This window comes from Salvelinus sp. IW2-2015, linkage group LG4q.2, assembly GCF_002910315.2.
Source record: "Salvelinus sp. IW2-2015 linkage group LG4q.2, ASM291031v2, whole genome shotgun sequence".
NCBI lineage: Eukaryota > Metazoa > Chordata > Actinopteri > Salmoniformes > Salmonidae > Salvelinus > Salvelinus sp. IW2-2015.
In genome coordinates, this window is record NC_036843.1 from 17,799,764 (window position 1) to 17,810,267 (window position 10,504).

A 10,504-nucleotide genomic window follows, 5' to 3' on the forward strand; every position below is an offset into this window, starting at 1 on the left:
ACATCTGCTTTGTCCGTCCTCCTCCACACGACACACTGGGCGAAGGTCACCTTCTTACAGGACAACGATCCCAAGACACAACAAGACAACGCAGGAGTGGCTTTGAACAAGTCTCTGAATGTCCCTTAGTGGCCCAGCCAGAGCCGGACTTGAAACCGAACAAACATCTCTGGAGAGCCCTGAAAATAGCTGTGCAGCAACGCTCCCCATCCAAACTGACAGAGCTTGAGAGGATCTGCAGAGAAGAATATGAGAAACTCTCCAAATACAGGTGTATGTTACGCTCGTCGATGGAAGGATCGGACCAAGGTGCAGCTCGGTAGCGTACATTTTAATTTATTAAATGAACACGAAAAAAAAACAATACAAAACGAAATGTAACATCTAGTAGGGGCCTCAACAGACAACGTACCAAAACAAGATCCCACAAACAACAGGTGGAAAAGGCTGCCTAAATATGATCCCAATCAGAGACAATGATAGACAGCTGCCTCTGATTGGGAAACCATACCAGGCCAACATAGAAAAACTAGAATGCCCACCCTAATCACACCTAACCTAACCAAATAGAGAAATAAAAAGCTCTCTAAGGTCAGGCGTGACAGTACCCCCGCCAAAGGTGCGGACTCCGGCCAAAAAACCTGACTCCTATAGGGGAGGATCCGGGTGCCATCTAGCCTCGTGGCGCTCCGGTTCGGGACGTAGACCCCGCTCCGCTCGCTCCGTGGAACCGGACCGTAGATCGTCGCCGGAAAACCGGACGTGATCATCGCCGGAGGAACCGACCGTGATCGTCGCCGGAGGCTCCGGACCGTGGATCCTCGCCGACGGCTCCGGACTGGATCATTGCAGGAGCTTCTGGACTGAACCCCGCGGAGGCTCTGGACTGCAGACAGTCGCTGGGTCTGGACTGCCGACCCATTGCTGGAAAGCTCTGACTGCAGGCACCGTCTGCGAGACATCAGGAATGCGTAGACTGTCTCGGAGATTCCAGATTGAGGACCGTCTCAGAATTCTCGGACGTGGATCATCTCAGGAGGTTGGACTGGGACCGTGCTCAGGAGGGTTCCGACTGTGACCGTCTCAGGAGTTCCGGGTGGACGTCATCAGGGGTTCCGGACTGGTGGACCGTCGTTGGAGTTGACTGTGCGACCGTCGTTGGAAGGTCCGGACGTGGACCGTCGCTGAGTTCCGTTGACTGTATACGTCAGCCGAGCTCTGGATGGGAACTGGTCCGACGCCTGAATGCATGGGAGCTCTGGATGAATGTCGTCCGGAAGCTCTGGACTGGAATGTCCAAAGTCTGAATGAACTGTCGCAGAGCTCTGGACTGGGAACTGTCGAGGAAGCTCTGGACTGGGAACTTTGCCGAAGCTCTGGATGGGAACTTCGCCGCCGGAAGCTCTGGACTGGGGATCGTCGCCGGAAGCCTGGTGCGTGGGGCCGGCACTGGTGGTACTGGGCTGGTGACACACACCGCAGGGCGAGCGCGAGGAGCAGGCACAGGACGTCCTGGACTGGGGAGGCGCACTGGAGGTCTAGAGCGTAGAGCTGGCACAATACGTCCTGGACCAATGACCACCTTCGCACGGCAAGCGTGGGGAGCTGGCACAGGACGCACTGGGCTGTGAAGGCACACTGGGGACACAGTGCATAGAACCGGCGCAGGATGTACTGGACCCTGAAGGCGTACTGGAGACCAGGAGCGCTGAGCCGACACAACCCGTCCTGGACAGATACACATTTTAGCCCGACTAGTGCGGGAAGCTGGCACAGAACGCACCGGGCTGTGGAGGCGCACTGGAGACACGGTGTGTAGAATCGGAAAACATGGCACCTGAACGGTGACCAACTCCATACGGTGAGTACAGGGAGTTGGTTCTGGTTCCCATCTTGGCTCCGCCAACCACCCCGTGTGACCCCGCCCCCCAAAAAATGTTTTGAGGCTGCCTCTCGGGCTTCCGTCGTGGCCGCGAACCCCTGTGTCGTCGTTGTTGCTCCCTTGCTACTTCCGCCTGCTTCCATGGCAGGCTTCTGTCTCCTGCCATAATCTCGTCCCACGTCCAGGATGTCTGCTCCTCCTGGCCACGCTGCTTGGTCCGTTTGTGGTGGGATCTTCTGTTACGCTCGTCGATGGAAGGATCGGACCAAGGTGCAGCGTGGTAGCGTACATTTTAATTTATTAAATGAACACCAAAAAAACAACAAATACAAAACGAAACGTAACGTCTAGTAGGGCTCAACAGCACAGTACCAAAAACAAGATCCCACAAACAACAGGTGGGAAAAGGCTGCCTAAATATGATCCCCAATCAGAGACACCGATAGACAGCCTGCCTCTGATTGGGAACCATACCAGGCCAACATAGAAAACTAAAAACTAGAATGTCCACCCTAATCACACCCTGACCTAACCAAATAGAGAAATAAAAAGTCTCTCTAAGGTCAGGACGTGACAGTGTACCAAGCTTTTAGCCTGCGTCATTCCCAAGAACACTCAAGGCTGTAATCGATGCCAAAGGTTCTTCAACAAAGTGCTTTGTAAATGCTCTGAATACTTATGCAAATGTAATATTTCTGTAGTTCTTTATGAATTTGCAAACATTTCTATAAACCTGTTTTGCTTTGTCATTATGGGGTATTGTGTGTAGATTGATGAGGAAAATATAAAATGTAATCAATTTTAGAATGTCTTTAATGTCACAAAATATGGAAAAAGTCAAGGGGTCTGAATTCTTTCCAAATGCACTGTACATTACATGACACTTCAACATTCTATGGCAGCCATGTTAGCTCCCCATTAACATTACATGGGAAATATTTAGGGTGTGTTCGTAAATTCAATCTGGAGTGCCAGAGTGCGCTCAGAGTGTGCTCTGGGCGTTTGTAAACTTGTCGTCAGATGGTCTGTTTGTAAATTGAGAGCGTTTCGCCCTCGGAATCGTTCACAGCGAACACTGGACTCTCTGGCCGAGGAGTAGCGTTGATCCGAGCGTTCTAACCTCACAACGGCAGTCAAGCACCCAAGCTGAGCATTTTACTCGCCCTAGCAGAGCTGGTTAGGCTGTTTTCATGTTATCCAAAGCGTTGGTGACTGTAACTGTGCTACTGTCAACAATTGAATTATGTTTTGTTGCCGACGTTTACTGACACCGGCCTTATTCAACGGGTGTTGAGCGTTCATAAATTCATAAATTATTCTGTTATTCTGCACTCTGGCACACTCTGAAATCGGAGTAGATAGCCAAAGTGAATTTACGAACTAGTACTTAATCAATGCCATGTTACTGAATGTCTAGAATGACCATTCTGATGCATTTACATGACACAGCCATGTGAGCTCTCTATTAACATTGCATAGGGAATATTTAAATAATGCAATGTAACTAACTGAATGATATAAGTTGGCCTAACTCTAAATATATGGCTCTGGCTACAGTTAGCTAGCTATGCAACACTAGGCTAGCTAGCAAATGCTATGGAAAACAATTTATCTCGCCTGTGTTGATGTTTTTGACCTACAACAGCAATATTTCATGTCTGGATTTTGCACATTGACCTTCTCAACCCCATTCTTTGCACACTGTCACATGACGTCAGTGTCAACACGTGGATACATTCGAGGTTGTCCTTATTTCGAGCATGTTGCARAGATGGGCAGATCTTGACATGATGCTTTAATTCCTGGCATAAATAAATACTTCCACCAATGCATCCCATCCAAAAGTGAGAATGTTCCTCGATAGTGAAACACTTGCAAGGTTACATGATGGAATAAAAGTTTGTCTTATAATCGTTTAAATGCATTTAAACCATTATTCAACCAAGCTTAATAGGCTTACAATTTGMCAACCACAAACGACTATCTCACAATTTTAACCACAACTGTTAATTAATGTGTCCAAAAATGTTGGTTAAAGTAATTGACCCATTGTCAAACGCACCGTTAAATAATGTAACAAWTTCAAGTATTTTTTATGTGAACCGTTTTTGCCATTGTGCCTGGGCATCTGACTCTAGAGCCCTTTATTGCAGAGTTATGCTAATGAGGTGGTCGGTTTTCAATTAGGTAACACTTATCACGTGGTTTGTGCAGGGATCCTTAATTGTAASAGGGATTGTAATGATTACAGACTGCAGTCACCACCAGTTGTTATTACAGTGTAACTATGAATTATTACAATTAATTACAATACTTGTAATTAACATGGCTAATCTGAAAACAAGACMCCCTAAATTCGATCAGCATATCGATTGTGCTACCAGGGCTGYTAAAACCCTGGATCATTGTTATTCTAACTTCCGCYAAGCATATAAGGCCCTCCCCCACCCTCCTTTTGGAAAAGCTGACCATGACTCCATTTTGTTGCTCCCAGCCTATAGACAGAGACTAAAACAGGAAGCTCCCGCGCTCAGGTCTGTCACGCTGGTCCGACCAATCTAATTCCACGCTTTCAAGATTGCTTGCGATCACGTGGATTGGGATATGTTCCGCACTGCGGTCAAACAACAACAATTGACGAATACGGCTGATTCGTGAGCGAGTTTAGTAGCAAGTGCGTCGGCGATGGTCGTACCCCACAGCAAACTATTAAAACATTCCCAAACCAGAAACCGTGGATTGATGGCAGCATTCGAAACTGAAAGCGCGAACCACTGCTTTTAACCAGGGCAAGGTGACCGAAGACCTGACCGAATACAAAGGAGTGTAGCTATCTCCTCAATCAAAACACAGCTAAGACGAAGTCATGAGAAGAGACAAAGTAGAGATCCAATTCAAACGGCTCAGACACAAGAAGAGGTATGTAGGCAGGGTACTACAGTCAAAATTCACGGATTACAAAAAAAAACGCAGCCCTGTCGCGGACCAGGATGAGCTTTTGCCTCCCAAGACAGACTAAAACAACTTCTTGCTCGCTATTGAAGGACAAATACCAAGTGCCACTGACCGACGGCCCGGCTAACCCAAAAACCTGTGGACTCTCCTACTGCAGCCTGACGTGAGTAAAAACATTTAACGTGTTTAACCTCGCAAGGCTGCAGGCCCAGACGAACATCCCTAGCCTCGGTCTCAGAGCATCGGCGCAGACGCAGCTGGCTGGTTGTTTAAGACATATTCAAATCAATCTTAGCGCCAGCTCTGCTGTTCCCAACATTGCTTCAAGAGGGCCAACATTATGTTTCGCTGTTCCCCAGAAAGCTTAAGGCAAACTGAGCTAAGACGACTTAACGGCCCCGTAGCACTGCACTTCCGTCATCATGAAATGCTTTGAGAGAGACATAGTACAAGACCATATCAACCTCCACGCGCTACCAGTAGAGACACCCTAGACCCACTCCAATTTTGCTTACGGCCCCAATAGGTCCCCAGACGACGCAAGCGCAACACACTGCACACTGCCCTAGACCGCGATTGGCTGGTGAGTATATGGATGGAGATACCTAAGGTGAGATAGAGGGTGAGTGGTTTTCAACCACTTGGGGTGGGGCGGCCGTCAGGAGTCCAGTACCCATGCCAACCAGGGCGGGGTCGAGCCCCAGGGTCTCGAAGCTTGATGGACCGAGTTTGAAAGAGCGGTATCAGTGGCGTCTAGATAAACATGTCTGAGTGTCTGTAAAGTCGATACCAGAGATCCACCAAGCACTCTCTCACCCTATGGCTAAATTCACCCAACCTAATGTCTCAGCGATTGGGTTAAATGGGCAGTGTGGCAGATTAGAGTCTCTGGCAGACAACCTTTTGCGTCGTCGTGCTAGCTGGCCAGCTGCGGGGCGGGTAAGACGCTGTGCAACTGCCGCGAGTACATTGGAGTGGACTTCATAGCTGACGGGGGTCAGGTACGCGCGGTGGCCAGCCGTGATATGGTCCTTGACTAAGTCCTCTCAAAGCCAATAAGTGTGATATTGGAAGCGGGTGAGAAGGTGAGAATGAACCTAACTCTGCGCACGCGGCCCGGGGGTAAAAAGTCGTTAGCTCAGTTACCTTAGCTTCCTGCTTGCGGGTAGATCTCACACTGCGGCCCCACAAGGGTGCGTTCTGAGCCCTCTCCTGACTCTCTGTTCACCCACGACTGCGTGGCCATGCACGCCTCCAACTCAATCATCAAGTTGCAGACGACACTACAGTGGTAGGCTTGATTACCAACAACGACGAGACGGCCTACAGGGAGGAGATGAGGGCCTCGGAGTGTGGTGTCAGGAAAATAACCTCACCTCAACGTCAACAAAACAAAGGAGATTATCGTGGCTTCAGGAACAGCAGAGGGAGCACCCCCCTATCCACATCGAAGGGACAGTAGTGGAGAGGGTAGTAAGTTTTAAGTTCTCGGCGTCACCATCACGGACAACTGAATTGGTCCACCCACACAGACAGCGTGGTGAAGAAGGACAGCAGCGCTCTTCAACCTCAGGAGGCTGAGAAATTCGGCTTGTCACCAAAAACACTCACAAACCTTTACAGATGCACAATCGAGAGCATCCTGTCAGGCTGTATCACCGCCTGGTACGGCAACTGTCCGCCCACAACCGTAAGGCTCTCCAGAGGGTAGTGAGGTCTGCACAACGCATCACCGGGGCAAACTACCTGCCCTCCAGGACACCTACACCACCCAATGTCACAGGAAGGCCATAAAGATCATCAAAGACAACAACCACCCGAGCCACTGCCTGTTCACCCCGCTATCATCCAGAAGGCGAGGTCAGTACAGGTGCATCAAAGCAGGGACCGAGAGACTGAAAAACAGCTTCCTATTCTCAAGGCCATCAGACTGTTAAACAGCCACCACTAACATTGAGTGGCTGCTGCCAACATACTGACTCAACTCCAGCCACTTTAATAATGGAAAAATGTACGTAAAAAAATGTTTCACTAGCCACTTTAAACAATGCCACTTAATATAATGTTTACATACCCTACATTACTCARCTCATATGTATATACTGTACTCTATACCATCTACTGCACCTTGCRTATGCRMTTCTGTATCATCACTCATTCATATATTTGTATGTACATATTCTTCATCCCTTTACACTTGTGTGTATAAGGTAGTTGTTGTGAAGTTGTTAGGTTAGATTACTCGTTGGTTATTACTGCATTGTCAGAACTAGAAGCACAAGCATTTCGCTACAKTCGCATTAACATCTGCTAACCATGTGTATGTGWCAAATAAWATTTGATTGGATTTGATTTGATTRATGTAATAAGGCCCCTTTTAAATGAAGTGTTACCCAATAATCTGTCCAATTACTTTAACATACATTCAACCATAAACCAGTCGGTAATATGCTTAAAAAATAAAGAATGTCTAATGGTATGTGATGTTTTGTCCTAAGGGTTTACCCTGCTGGTGATCTTTCCTCTGCTGATGAGAGTGGTAGGAGAGATGACTCGGGCCAAGGTGAGTGTCCTCTTTAGGACAGCAGTCTTCATCCTCATGGCCTTCTCCACTAACACATAGATGGTGTTTCGAGGTGAGGGAACATTAGGAACACCTGCTCTTTCCATGACATAGACTGACTAGGTGAATCCAGGTGAAAGCGATGATCCCTTATTGATGTCACCTGTTTAATCCATTTTAATCAGAAGGGGAGGAGACAGGCTAAATAAGGATTTTTAAGCCTTGAGAAAAGTGGAACTGGAGTGTGTGTGTAGTGTGTGTGCAATTCAGAGGGTTAATGGGCAAGACAAAATATTTATTAAGTGCCTTTGAACAGGTTATGGTAGTAGGTGCCAAGCGCACCGGTTTGAGTGTGTCAAGAACTGCAACGCTGCTGTTATTTTCATTCTCAACAGTTTCCCGTGTGTATCAAGAATGTGGGAAGCATTGGAGTCAACATTGGCCAGCATCCCTGTGGAACGCATACGACACCTTGTAGAGTCCGTGCCTTGACGAATTGAGGCTGTTGTGAGGGTAAACGGGGTTGAAAATGTTTTGTACACTCAGTGTATGTAGGGATTCATGATGTACTGACCTAATATGACTATGACTGTGATATGTGGTTGTCTCACCTAGTTACCATAGGATGAATGTTCTGAATAATAGTGCCTGCTAAGTGACACAATTTGAATGTAGATATTCAATTCTGGGCCTGTATTCAAAGCATCTCAGTGCTGATCTAGGATCAGGTCCCCCCTGTCCATGTAATATTATTCATTGTAATCTAAAAGGCAGAACTTATCCTAGATCAGTACTCCTACACTGAGACAGGGACTGATGCTCTCAAATAGAGGTTCCCTCCCCCTGGAGAGCTACCCTCCTGAATGCTTTTGCTCCTGCCCTAATCTAGCACACCATATTCSAGGAATTGGCTTCTCACCAGAACCCTGCTTGGCTATATCAGGTGTGTTACAGTAAAACCTGTGTTTGAGTAAAAGTCTATAMATTCAGGGCCTCTCCCACTGGGAAGAGGGTCGCCACCCCTCATCTAAAATAAAACAATTTTAAAAGGTTTCACAACTGATTAAGTTTATACTGCAAAGTTAAGACTACAGCCACTGGATTGGATTTTAGACAGGAGTTGTTGTGATGATGTTGATACACTTTCGATCCTGCTGTGCTTTAATTAAAAAGAGACAAATCCTGGATGTAAAGTTGTTATTTTCCTGATGAGTTGTTTAAACACAGACACCTTTAAGATAACAGTGCATTGTGCTGGCCTTGTGGGAGATGGACAGGATGGGTATTGATATCCTTCATTAAATAAATTGTTGTTGAAATTGTTAGGTGGACACACACACGCACACACACTCACACACTCTCCCTCTTTTAAGCATTGTGTGAATAATCAGCTGCAGCCTCACCAGATATCTGCATTCTGCTGTCTCTTCCTCTGCCTGGGATAATGAGGGTTAGCACAGTTTCAGAGTCATCCCCTCCGTTCCCATAGCCAGGTAGGCGTTGGTTGGTCTGACTAACACACACACACACGCGTGCACACACATAATAAGCACACATATCTCACACTTACACACATAACACGCAAACACACACACACACATTGGTGATGAGTAGGCTTTGTACTGTTTGTTCTAATAAAGGAGAATGCCTTCCCCTCACTTCCCCTTTACCATGCCTGAGCTGAATACCAAATCAACCTGAGATTATATCTCCCATTAGTTTTTACAGTCATTAGGAATAAAGTGCAATAATTGCACATTGCTGTGATGATCTACCATTATTAAATCTGGCATCTATTTATCTACCGCACAGCATCTCCTACAGTTTCAGAAATGAAGAGGATGTTTTACAATTTCAAATATGTTATTATAAAATAACAAAGCAATTMACACAATATTACTGCTTAAAATATGTGCATCGATAAAGCAGTTTAGTAACTTATATTATGTTAAAAAAAGACAACTCTGTCTTGTTCTGCACTGTCCTGTCTCTTCCTGTCCTGTCTTTCCTCTTCTGTCTGCCCTCATCCCTGTCTGTCCTCCTCTATCCTGTTGGTCCAGTTTGTTTTCCAGTCCTGTCTGTCGTCCTGTGGGTTTTGGAACACACGTGTGAACAAATTACATGTTATATACTTTCTTTTTCACGTGATTTTCACCACTTCCATCTACATCTGGTCCAGGGACCGACCCTGCTTAGTTTCAGAAGCGAACCAGCAGTGGGATGCAGGGTGGAAAAAGGTATCGAAAGCAAAGGCCAGGGTAACATAACCAAAGATAGTGAAAATTTAAGGAAAGAGGGAGGCGTTCTATATAATTACTTAATCATTTTTTTTATCACTGAAATAAAAGGCTGCCGCCATTTACAATTAATTTGCTCTCGCATTTAAAATGATTTTTTTCGAATATTCAGTTTTGATATCAATACTTRTGGGTTACAGTATTTTTTGTTTTCAATATCATAATTTCTTTTGTAATAATAAGAACTTTGTTCTCGACTTCAGAAGTTTTGCTTGATATTAATGGCACAAAAGTAACTCACTCACTAGACCATATAAAGATGTTTAAAGCGGCAAATTTTTATTGAAACATTAACAAAGTGTACTCCCTGTCAAAGTTTCAGTAAAAATCTGAGGGATGGGCCGGAAGAAATGCAACCAATCTCAAATCCATTTGCTACGTTATTGATGCAAACTCTGACATTCCATGATATCAGAATTATAGTTTTAACAAAAAAATGTAGACTATACAGTGCTTGTTTACATTTACWTTGTTGAGTGAAWGTGGCATTTTCTTACATGTGAAACTGCAAATTTGATTTTCATTTTCACAAGTGGAATTGCAAGTAAAAATCGAATTTGCAGTTATTCAGATGTGAAACAGCACATTTGACATGTGTTTTTTTAAGGGCTCCTCTGTCTTGTGTGTCCCATGCAGTGGTTGTAGTGTCTGCCCCTGCTGGCAACCCTCAGGCTGTCATCCGCTCTCTGTCCTCCGCCAACGTAGAACGAGATGAACAAGGTGGGTCCAGAGCCCCACATCAAACAATCAAATAATTTACATTTGATTTATAAATCCCTTTTACATCAAGTGTACAGTGTTCACAAA

The 10,504-nt window shown here is 45.8% G+C and overlaps 1 pseudogene; it reads left to right on the forward strand.

Moving 5' to 3' along the window:
• LOC139027629 (proton-coupled folate transporter-like) overlaps positions 1–10,504 on the forward strand; it is a 39,330-nt pseudogene that overhangs the window by 14,963 nt on the left and 13,863 nt on the right.